The following is a 12,738-nucleotide window of genomic DNA, read 5'->3' as shown; positions in this document are numbered from 1 at the left end:
ATTCTTGAGTTTCTCTTCAGCAAACATCTTCTTCAGTCCTTCTATCTCAATTCTCATTATGGATTGAGCTTGATATGCTACCATGCAATCATCCTCCAAACCTTTGATTTGACTTTCATATGTAGCCTCACTTTCTGCATACACTTTTAGAAAGACATCCTTCCTACCACATTCAGTTTTCCATTTTCCAACCTCCTGATTTAATTCTTCAATTTTAGCAAGAATATTAGAAATAGAAGTATCAGAATGTACCTGAGTGTTTGAAGATTCGGCCTTCTCATTAATTTTGGCCATGAATGCAACATTTTCTCTTTCCATCTCAGCAGCATGATTACTCCAGTCAAACTCTCCATCCTGCGCCACCCTTGCAACGACCACATTCCCTTGATCTTTTTGCTGCTTCACACCATTTTGAGATAGTCTGCTTTGATTTGTATGAACCTGCATTTGATTAGTTCTCTGAGGTTGAAATGTTTGTTGCTGGGTTCTATTCTGATTTTGATAGGGATTTTGATTTGGCATTTGAGTCCTTTGCTGCTGAAAGTTCTGATTCTGATTCTGATAGAACTAACTTTGATTGAGTTGATTTCCAAACTGTCTTGGCATGTTGCAATCTCTTGCAAAGTGTCCAGGTTATTGACAGTTATAACAGATGGCCTTGGATTTGTCAAATCCAATTCTTTCATTTGGTCCATTGAAACTACTTCTGCCAGTTCTGTTATACAACCTTTTACTTCTTACTGCCAACATGGCCGCTTGCCATTTGATGTTCATATCTTCTAAATCATCAGCATCAATTTGTTCTAAGTCTTCTTGCACGATGCTTGTGTTGATCAGATTCTTGACCACAAAGGCATGATAAGACTCAGTGAACATTGAGAACAAGGCCTAATAGTCTGTTCCTTGAGTCTGGTGTGATAGGCAAAATTTGATTGCCCATTTCCAGTAGATGGATGGTCATCTTCAATCAGTTGCACATTGAATCTTGACTGATTGTTACATGAGGAGTGTGCATCTGATGGTTCCTCAACAATAGGCTGTTGATTCTTGACATAGAGGTTGCCCATGGGTGCCACAAGTGCATTGTTAATTTGGAAGCTTGGCTTGTCCTCTCGAATCATGTGATTCTCTATTATTTCATGTTCAGCAGCCTTGAGGAAGGCAATCACATCATCTAGTTTGAAGGTAGGAAAACTTGCCTTTTCCTTTATGAACTTTCTTGCAGTATACCATTCCCCAGATAGAGATGATAAAAGCTTCTTGTTAAGCTCAAAGTCGGAAATCTGCAAATCAGTGGTCCTTATTTCATTTACAATGGTCATGAACTTCTTGATCTTCCATTTTATCAGATCTGATGTTATCAATAGCAATGCACAGTTAATCTTCACTTTTCCTAACAAACCTTCAGTCCCGTGGTCTTCAGTGAGCTTACTCAAGCTCTGATACCACTTGTCAGGACCATCTTTCGGGTGCAACCTTAGCAAAGGTTTGACAAGAACACACCGACTTAATTACTCAAAGACCGATTGAGTATCCCGGCAGAATCAGGATATTCAATGATTGAGAATGAAAGCTTTTGGAGAATTATCAAACATAAAACAATAAATGATAATCGGTAAAGACTATTTCAACGACAAAGATTCACTATGTTAAATGATACGTCAATGATAAAGTGAATGGAATGTCTAGGGTTTTGTGTGACAGCGGATTTTGATATTCGTCTACAAAGATTCACTATGTTAAATGATACGTCAATGATAAAGTGAATGGAATGTCTAGGGTTTTGTGTGACAGCGGATTTTGATATTCGTCTACAAAGATTGTCAGTATGCGTGCCAAAAAAACCCGTCCCTAGTCGTACCCTAGGATGTCTATATATAGACCCTAACATTCCATGTATACGTCCAAGACATTACATAATGAAAGATAAATCTAATACAAGTGTTTCAGACCTCGAGCAAGGTATATACCTTGCTCAAGCAAGCTTCCTATACAAGGTGTGCTCGGAGAGTGTCCTCGAGCATACTTTACTTAGAATATATTCTCTTTCGGAGAATACATATTCTCTTCGAGTAAGCTTCATTCCTCTTGACTTGTTCAAACTTTGCTCGAATAAGTCCATCGAGCAAGCTCATTCTTCTTGATGTCTTCAGCTTTTCTTATTCAGCAATCTTTATCATGCTCGGATGTAAATCTTGCTCGGTAACTGAACTGTGCTCGAAGTCTTTGCTTTGATTCACGTGACATCCTCTTATTGCATCCATGCTCGTCCCCATGTGCTCGATCATCCTGTGCTCGTAACACTTGGCTGGAACTTGTATGATCAAGCTGTTTGCTCGATTGGTAATCCATGCTCGATAGAAGAATACCCTTTCTCGTTGAAGTGTAGCTTGCTCGAAGCCTTCAACACTTAGAAGAATCAACCATTTAAGATTCAGAACCTTGCTTGAAGTAGTAAAAACCATGCTCGATCGTCTGGGCTTGCTCGTATTCCATACTTAGCCGTTTCTGAGGAGGTTGAGAAGATTCCAATCTTCCTTATTAAGAAAGCCGACCCAACACTTATTTTGGTCTAGCTCCCTAATGACAAAGCCAAATGGGTTGGTTCCACTCCTACAACTTAATAATTTGAGTCTAGAAGACAACCCAAGTGGCCTTGCGTTATATGGATAAATGAGATGAACGTACCATGAAACTGCATTTTGTTGTGCAATCTTTTAAACAGTTTGTACCTATGTGCAATGATTGAATTATTGCGAGTTTTGTATACATGGTAAAAATATAACAAAACTTGTTTGAGAAACCTAATGCATATATGATACCGTGGTAAAGTTTTTAGAATTATTTCGATGATTTTATTAGTGAATAAAATCCGTTTTTAAACAGTTTGCCATGATATGATGTGTGGACACATATTAGGACTTTTTAATACAGGTGACATTACTCGTTTTCACCAACGAGCTGTCGGGTCAAGTTTATGTTTGGTTGTGAGTACATATGTGGGTCTTAGAGTTATTTATTGTTGAACACACTCTCATAAGTTAAATACTTGTAATAGGTAACAGTTAACAAGTCAAGTGCATTCAGTTGGTTTGTGAATAGTCTATTACACACATCACCCGGCGGAGATCATGCTTTTTCCTGTTAGTTTTTTTGGAGAGAAAACACAAACTATTTTCATATACTTGTATTCTGGAGAGAAAATACAAAACTATTTTCATATACTTGTTTTTATTGAAAAAACACAAAACATTTTCCTTACTTGTTTTTCTGGATTGAAAACACAAAAAATTTGCGTATACTTGTTTTCGGGGAGAAAACACGGACATACTTATACTGATTTTCTTTAGGAAAACACGGTGACTTGTTTTAGATTTATGTAGTTTCTTATATATCAAAAGTGTATACCAGATGCCCTTATATCACTTAAAGTCCTTACATTCCTTGAATCGTTAGGATGGGATCGCGGCGAAATTAAAGTACTACTACTGAGTTTGACAAACCCCACCTGCTAAAACTCGACCGAAGGTCGGAGGGTGTAAATTGTCCTAACATACATGCGCCAAAGTTTTCTGTTAGACCTGGTAAGATGTCCTACATACAGTCAGCTTCGGTTCAAATGTCTAATAGCTTATAAACGGGTTAGTTACCCTGGTATATTTGAAAAGTGCTAAATCTACATACACTACTTATACTACATATACTATATACACTACTTCTCACTACAACTTATGAACTCACCAACCTTGTGTTGACACTTGATTCTTTATACTTGCCCAGGCTGTTAGATCTGCTAAGGAGCGGGTTGCATTGCATATGCTTGGAGTCACACTTGTCAAATGAATTTTTATTTCACACTGTTTATATTGGATGGGTTGTGCATGTTTGAGCACATGGTTTATTACTTTAATCGTTTACTTTTATGCTTCCGCAAATCTTTAAACTGGTTGGTTTGGTTTTTGTTTTCTTATGTTTGAATGAGAGTTAAATATTGTTTTGAATACTTTAAATTGGATGTTTTGTATAACAAATGAGCTAGATCCTCATATATCCTAAACCTCACGGTAAAACTCCGTTAGTCAAAATTTGAGGGTTTAGCATTTTGGCTCATACTTTAAGGTATCAAGATCAAACAAATCATCGGGATTAGTAGAAAATTTTAAATCAGATAGTTCATTAAATTTACAATTTAATGTTTCTTCTATAGCATTTTTTCCTAGAGTTAATAACTCTATAGGCTCTAGAAGTTGCGGAATAACCTAGAAAATAACCACAATCTACCTTGACTGCAAATTTTGAAATGGAATCTTTAAAATTTTGAATTAAACATGGGCAACCCAAGACTTTGAAAAATGAGATTAGTGGTTTGATTTTTTAAAGTGTAACGTCTGTATTTCGTTTAAAGGGTTATGCGTAACAAGCTTGTATTTTAACCATGACTCGTTCAGGCATTTTAAAGGTCGTCCTGGCCAATCTCGTAAACGTAACCTACTTAACCTTTCATTAAAGTTTCCACATTTAGCAAAGTGGAGGGACTAGAGTGTAAAACGATTAATTTTATAAAAAAAACAAGAACCCTAACTCCTTCTTGAGTTCTGATCGGCGCCCCCTTCTCTAGCCCACACCTCGTTTTCCGTGCTGCTCCAGCCAAGTTCCAGCCCTCCCGAGTCTAATTCAAGGTTGGTTCCATCATAATATAAAACTTTTTCACCATTAAACACTTTGTTGAACACGTTAGGGTTGAGTTTTGATTATAATAATTTCTGACAGATTCGTACTCGTTTATTGTTCGGTCTGTAACTCGATGAAAATTTATTGTTTTTGATCGATTCTTGTTTCTCTATGATGTTCTAATTTGAGTTTAGTTTCCAGAAAGGTATAATATGTAAATTCTGGTATGTTTTCCCGGCATCATAACTCTTTTTTGACAAGTCCAAATTGGTTGATTCCACTTTTGAAAGTTCAAATTTTGAGTTAAGATTACAACCCAATTGGAATCGCTTAATTTGGTTTTGTAACAATTTTTAAACAATTAAAACACTTTTGCTGCGCGCTAAAGTAGCTGCATGTACCTTTCTGTGTTGGAGGAATTTTTATGATTTTTGTGTTAATTGGATGTAACGCCTGTTAATTCCGTTTTCAAGAATTAAAGCTTGTAGAGTATGTACAACTCTCGGGATTTATCTGACATTTCTCGGGAGCCTTTACGTCATCCCGGTACGTTAAAGATCCTAACTTTTCCTTCCATTTTGCCTTACACTTCAATCTGGAGGGACAAGAGTGTAATATATTATGTTAAACATAAACTAACCCTAGCCCTCCCGCCTTGTTGCGATCGGCAGGAAGAAGGGAACCAAGACCCACGAATTTTCTTTTTTGCAGCCAAGTTTAAGCCTTAGAACTTCAATTCAAGGTATGTACTACGATTTCCCAAGTCTTTTGCACCATAATTGATCGTTATAACGCGCATATTGATCGATTTATGGCTTGTTGTAGGCTAGCCGGGTGGCTATCCATTTAAGTGTTTCCAGGGCTGTTTTGAGTGAGGTTTTTACACCAAAATCCTCCTACGTATGTGTGGTGCATCATACTTAAAAACCGTATTCATTGAGGGTGTTTAGGTCGGTCAATTGATTTTAGTTCGAAAACTAGGGTTTACCGGGTGTAGGATTGGCAATTGTTGAGTTTGATGCGTTAATCGATCAGATGACCAACCGAATCAGTTTGTACAGCCGTAAGGGGGTTTAAGGGCTGTGGCAAAATTAAATTTTTGATACTCGGGGTTGTTTTGGTTGGTGATTGGTCAATCGAGTCGGCGGAGAGCGAATTTTCGTTTAAATGATAAATTGAAAGTTGTAAAAACGAACTGTCAACCCTATCAGCTCGGGTGACATAATTATGATGTATGAAAAGGTTAAGACGGGAATTTGGTCCATTTGGGGCTGATTCGTTTGACAATTGGTTTTAATATTTGTTACGCGCCTATTCGACTCGATTTGATTACCGGTGGGTGAGTTGTGCATCATGGTTAGCCCCGACCATAATCGTAGGGTGGATTTGGTTAGTTGAAAGGTTTTAGGGGCTGAGGTAAAGTAATTGGGTTTGGGTTGGGCCTCGGCTCAAGTTGTTGGGCCTTGGGCTAAAGTGTTGGGCTTTGGGCCAAAGTGTTGGGCTTTGGGCCAAGTTGTTGGGCCTTGGGCCAAAGTGTTGGGCCTTGGGCCAACGTGTTGGGCTTTAACGGCCCATTAGGCAAGAGTGTTCTTACGGTCTAGCTTAGTAATGCGTTGTGTACTATTTACAGGCACTTACTTGTGAGTATGCACTTAGGGATTTCCAAGCTCGTTGCAGGTGTTCGATAGATTTTAGGTGAGTTCTTGATGCCCCGTTTAACTCTTTTTATGTTTTGGGCTAGCATGCACACCTAAGCGATTTTTCTTACTGAAATGTTTTAAACTATTTTGCATAGGCTTGCTTGTATTGGTAGGCCTTGGAATGTTAAAGAATGTGTGTGTGTATATATCTGTATATATTAGAATGGCCAATATTTGGCGAATGTTGTAGTCGTCTCGACTACTGAATGTTGCGTATGCCTACTTTGTGTTTGAATGCGCTGAATGTTACGTGTTTGGGCTGTACGTTTTCTCGGCCCTGACTGTTATTATTGAATGTTATATATATATATATATATATATATATATATATATATATTGATATATATAGGAATGCACGTATAGAGATGCTCATACGTAAGGATGATTATTTATTGAATGTGGTGACCTAACCGATGTATTTTCGTTTGCCGTTTTAAAACCGTTGGAATGATTATTAAGACTTTCGTTAATTATTTAAAACTTGAACTTACTCAGCTTAAGCTGACTTTGTGTGCATATTAGTGTGAGTTTCAGGTTAGGAAGAGGATGCCTTATCGCTTGGACGTGCACGAAGTTACTTGGACGGTGAAGGGCATACGAGATCTGAAGACTTTATTATTAAAACATTTATTTTTAAAATTTTCTTTTTATTTATTTAAAGATATTATATTTGTTTTTGGCAAAATTCTCGGGTTTTGGGAACTTATTTTGTTGTTTACGTTTTCCGCCGAATTATACTCTGTGATGCTCATTTTAATGAAAATAATTGTTTTACGTTTAATTATTTTTACGAGTGTTTTGAATGGTTACCAACGGTGAGGTTCCCGGGGTTCGGGGCCATACAAGTTGGTATCAAAGCCATGGTTCGAGGGATCCGAGCATCCCCGAATGCTTGGACTCGAACTGTAAGGAAAGAGACCAGTATGCCACCGCGAGTAGCTGCACGCCAAGAGGTAACTTTTGATTATTTAGTCATTCCTTCACATTTAAAAGTTTTCGGTATGTGATTAACTGTTTAAGTGTTAGATTGAAGGTTAATGTGGTTAGGGGCAGGGGGTGGTTAGGATGGGCGGGTAAAGTAAATGACTAATTACACTTGATCAACGTCATTAGCAGTTTACCCTTACCTTACATGTTCTAATTAACACTTGTACTTGATCGTGTTAACATTCTGTCTTTGTAGTGATAAGTCATGGTTAATACTCGAGCTGCTAAGAGAGGTGGTCATAGTGTTCACGGCTGTGGTCGTAAGCCACGTGCGGAAGCCGAGAGAGAGATTCCTACTTCCCAGCGGGAGGAGACCCTGATTCTTGAGGAGGGGGATAACCCCGCCTTAGATCCTGCTATGCGCGCGGCTATCACCGACGAGGTTTACCAGGTGCTCCATAGAGCCATTTCCGAGATCTTTGCTGAGGCCGTTAGGGCCATGGAAGAGTCATTGGTTGGTAAAGGTTCGGATAAAGGGAAGAAGGGTAAGGAGACACTGGTCGAGGAAGAGGAAGAGGTGTATGTACCGAGTAGGGATGAGGACGAGGTTAGGACAATTAGTGTATCTACTCGGGGTTGTTTGTATGGGGACTTCAAAAAGTGTGACCCTCCTTCTTTCGATGGTACTAAGGATGCTTTGGCAGCTCATCAGTGGGTGAGAGAGATATAGGCCGTTCTGAGGTTTAGTAAGTGCAAGGGAGATCACTTGGTCACGTATGCTACCGCCTAGTTTCGTTCCGAGGCGTTATGTTGGTGGGATAATCTGGTGCAGGCTATGGGTGATCGATCGATTAGGAGGATGACATGGGATGGATTGAAGAAGTTGGTTCTCGATCAGTTATGTCCTTCACACGAATTGGAAAAAATTGAACAGGAATTCTTGACCCTGGAGGCGGGCAGTATGACACATCGGGAATACACCACCAAGTTCAACAAAATGGCTCGTTTATGTCCCGATCTGGTTACCCCTGAGGTAAAAAGGATTAAGAAGTATGTGAATGGCCTTCCGGTGGATATTCGTAGGGGTGTTGTGACCACCAACATGAACTCTTTTCACTCGGTGGTTACCTTGGCAGGTACATTGTTTGATCAGAGGGAGAAGTTACTGCCGACCGAGGCTAGGAAGACTTGGAACACTAATTCGTATGGTAAGCGGCCCGGGGGAATCAATTTTAGTTCGTCTGGGAAAAGGGTGAAGACTGACACTTCTAAGTTTAGGAGAAATGCGGCATTCAGTAATTGCAAGAAGTGTGGCAAACTACACAAGGAGGAGTGTAAGAGTGGGTCCGGCACCTATTTTTGTTGCGATAAGGTTTGGCACCCCCATTTCGAGTGTCCGAATCTGACTTGTTTCTGCTGTAGGGGTTCCGGTCACTTGTCATCAAAATGTCCTACCAGTAAGGTAGGGGGGTCCGGTCAGGGGACTTCCTCAAGAGGGAAGATGGAAGAGAAGCCGAAGGCCAGGGCAAGGGCCTTCAACATCTCCAAGAAGGAAGCAAAAGAGGATGCGGATGTCGTTTCAGGTACTTTTCCTTACTTAGTTTTCATTCCACCGTTATAATTTCTTGTTCCTTTGACATCGTATGTGTTGACCGTGTAGCTAAGAAGTAGTATAATATCATCCCAGGTACTTTTCTGCTTGATGAGTTTTACAGGCGTCAGTTTTATTTGATTCGGGCGCCAGTAGAAGTTTTGTGTCTACCTCTTTCTATTCCTCGTTGAATAAATCACTCGAGCGCGTAGTCGATGTGTTTGAGGTTGAGGTCGCCGTAAGAAAATCCGTGTCCGTGTCTAGGGCTATTCAGGGTTGTTCCATCGAGTTTTCTGGGTATAGATTTCCGGTGCGATTGTATTTGATGCCGCTTGGTTGTTTCAATGTGGTGCTCGGGATGGATTGGCTCGCGAATGTTGATGCTCAGATCATTTGTGGTAAGAAACTCGTTCATCTAAGGGCCTCGGAGGGGACTCAAATTACGGTCTTCGGTGATCGGAATGTTGCGACGCCACATATTATATCTATGCTTAAGGCGAGAAAGTTGATGCGGCGGGGTGCGGGGCGTATCTGGCGTATGCTTTGAATGTGAATACCGAGGTGGCAACCGTCGGTGATGTTCCTATTGTTCGGGATTTCCCGGATGTATTTCCAGTTGATTTGTCAGATGTGCCGCCGGATCGCGAGGTTGAGTTCCAGATAGACCTTGTACCGGGTGCCAAACCCGTTGCCCAAGCTCCCTACCGCCTAGCGCCGAATGAAATGAAGGAACTTATGGCTCAGTTAGAAGACTTGCTCGATAAGGGCTTTATTCGATCGAGCATCTCGCCTTGGGGTGCCCCGGTCTTGTTCGTTAAGAAGAAGGACGGTAGCATGCGTATGTGCATTGACTACCGTGAGTTGAATAAGCTCACTGATAAAAATCAGTACCCGCTCCCGAGGATCGACGACTTATTTGATCATCTCCAAGGAGCTAGTTTGTTCTCGAAGATCGACCTTAGGTCCAGGTATCATCAGTTGAAGATTCGGGAGGAAGATATTCCTAAGACTGCCTTCCGCACTCATTATGGGCATTATGAATTTTTTGTGATGTCCTTCGGTTTGACCAACGCACCGGCTACGTTCATGGATCTTATGAACCGGGTCTGTAGAGCCATGCTCGATCGTTCGGTTATTGTATTCATCGACGACATTCTTGTGTACTCTAAAAGTGAATCCGATCATGCCAGTCATCTTGTGGAAGTGTTGGAGGCTCTGCGAAAGAACAAACTGTATACGAAATTTTGTAAGTGTTCCTTCTGGTTGCGTGAGGTTCAATTCTTGGGTCATGTTATTAACCCGAGTGGTATTCTGGTTGACCCTGCAAAGGTGGAGCCGTGAATGAATGGGAGTCTCCAAAGTCTCCATCTGAAATTCGTTGCTTTCTGGGTTTGGCGGGGTATTACCGCCGCTTTATTCCCGATTTTTCAAAATTGCTTCTTCGCTGACCAGGTTGACTAAGAAGAGTGTTAAGTTCGTTTGGGGTACTTAGCAGGAGGAGGCTTTTCTCGAGTTGAAGAACCGGTTGACGCATGCCCCGATTTTAGCTCTACCTGATGGCACCGACGATCTGGTGGTTTATTCTGATGCCTCTTACCAGGGGCTTAGGTGTGTTCTGATTTAGCGAGGTCGACTCATCGCGTATGCCTCGTGGCAATTAAAGCCTCACGAGGCGAATTATCCTACTCACGATTTGGAGCTTGCGGCCGTTGTGTTTGCGCTTAAGTTGTGGCGGCATTATTTGTACGGTGTTCCCTGCGTTATCTATATCGATCATAAGAGTTTAAAGTATTTCTTCGAACAAAAGAAACTGAATATGCGCCAGTGTCGATGGTTGGAGTTGATTAAGGATTATGATTTGGAGATTATGTACCACCCATGTAAGGCTAACATGGTGGCTGACGCGTTGAGTCGGAAGGAGAGACCGAAGCCGATTCATGTAAAATCTTACCAGCTTATCCTTAAACCCGATATTTTGAAGCAAATAGCCAGCGTTCAGAAGGAGGCTTTGCAGGTGGAATGGATTATGTCAGAATGTGTTTGGGTTCAGGAGAAATTGTTGGAAGACGTCGGTGATGGGGTGAAATATAAGGATGGTCGTTTATGGGTACCGAAGTTTGGGGGATTCAGAGATAAAATTTTGGATGAGGCACACAAGTCGCGCTATTCTATTCACCCGGGTGCGACCAAGATGTACCAAGACCTGAAGAAAAATTATTGGTGGCCTGCGATGAAGTTTGAGGTGGCTCAGTATGTGAGCAAGTGTTTGACGTGTCTACAAGTTAAGGCCGAGCATCAGAAACCGTTTGGGAAGCTTCAACCTTTAGAAATACCTGAGTGGAAGTGGGAGCATCTTACTATGGATTTTATGACTAAATTGCCTCGTACACCTAAGGGTAGTTATGACACCATTTGGGTAATTTTCGATAGGTTGACCAAGAGCACACATTTCTTGCCGATCCGAGAGACTTTTAATTCCGAGCAGTTGACCGATGTGTTTATTCGTGAGATCGTTTCTAGGCACGGGGTGCCGGTATCTATTGTTTCGGATAGGGATACGCGTTTTGACCTCCAGGTTTTGGAAAAAGTTTCATGAGGAGATGGGTACCAAACTCTTTATCAGTACTGCCTATCACCCGCAGACGGATGGTCAATCCAAGAGGACCATTCAGACTCTTGAGGATATGTTGCGGGCCTGTGTAATCGATTTTGGGGGCAGTTGGGATCGTCACTTACCGCTGGTATAGTTCTCGTATAATAACAGTTTCACGCCATGATTGGGATGTCACCATTTGAGATGTTGTATGGTAGGAGGTGTAGGACTCCAGTCTGCTGAGGTTCCATTGGTCAGAAACAGTTAGGTAGTTTGGAGGTGGTTGAGGCTACAACTGAGAAACTAGATAAGATTAAGGCTTTTATGAAGGCCGCTCAGGATCGTCAAAAGTCTTATGCGGATATAAGTCGAAGGCCTATTGTGTTTGAGGCTGGGGATCGGGTTATGTTAAAAGTTTCTCCCTGGAAGGGCATTATTCGTTTTTGTAAGAGGGGGAAGCTTAGTCCGAGCTTCATTGGTCCGTTTCGTATATTGTCCCGTGTGGGTGAGGTAGCATATAGGCTGCAATTGCCTGATGAGCTCGCGGGGAGTCATCCTACCTTCCACGTGTCCCATCTGAGGAAATGATTAGCGGATGATGAGGCTCATGTGCCTCTTGATGATATTGAGCTCGACAGTAAGCTGAACTACGTTGAGCAACTGATTGCTATTCTTGATCGTCAGGAGAGGCGTTTGAGGAATAAGGTGGTTAGACAGGTAAAGGTGCAGTGGAGGCACCGTGGGGGTTCTGAGGCTACTTGGGAGTCTGAAGATGAGATGATGAAACTCAATCCGCAGTTGTTCCTGTCGCATCGGGATTCGGGGACAAATCCCATTGTAAGGGGGGTGGACTTGTAACGCCCGTTAATTCCGGTTTCAAGAATTGAAGCTTGTAGAGTATGTACAACTCTCGGGATTTATCCGATGTTTCTCGAGAGAATTTACGTCATCCAGGTACGTTAAAGAACCTAACATTTCCTTTCATTTTGCTTTACACTTCAATCTGGAGGGACTAGAGTGTAATATATTATGTTATAACATAAACTAACCCTAGCCCTCCCGCCTTGTTGCGATCGGCAGGAAGAAGGGAACCAAGATCCACGAATTTTCTTTTTTGCAGCCAAGTTTAAGCCTTAGAACTTCAATTCAAGGTATGTACTACGATTTCCCAAGTCTTTTGCACCATAATTGATCGTTATAACGCGCATATTGATCGATTTATGGCTTGTTGTAGGCTAGCCGGGTGGCTATCCATT

Source organism: Bidens hawaiensis, unplaced genomic scaffold, assembly GCF_021521415.1.
Source record: "Bidens hawaiensis isolate Kalapana, Puna unplaced genomic scaffold, B.hawaiensis_p1.1 tig00000697_1, whole genome shotgun sequence".
Taxonomy (NCBI): Eukaryota; Viridiplantae; Streptophyta; class Magnoliopsida; order Asterales; family Asteraceae; genus Bidens; species Bidens hawaiensis.
Note: the sequence above shows the minus strand (reverse complement) of the source record.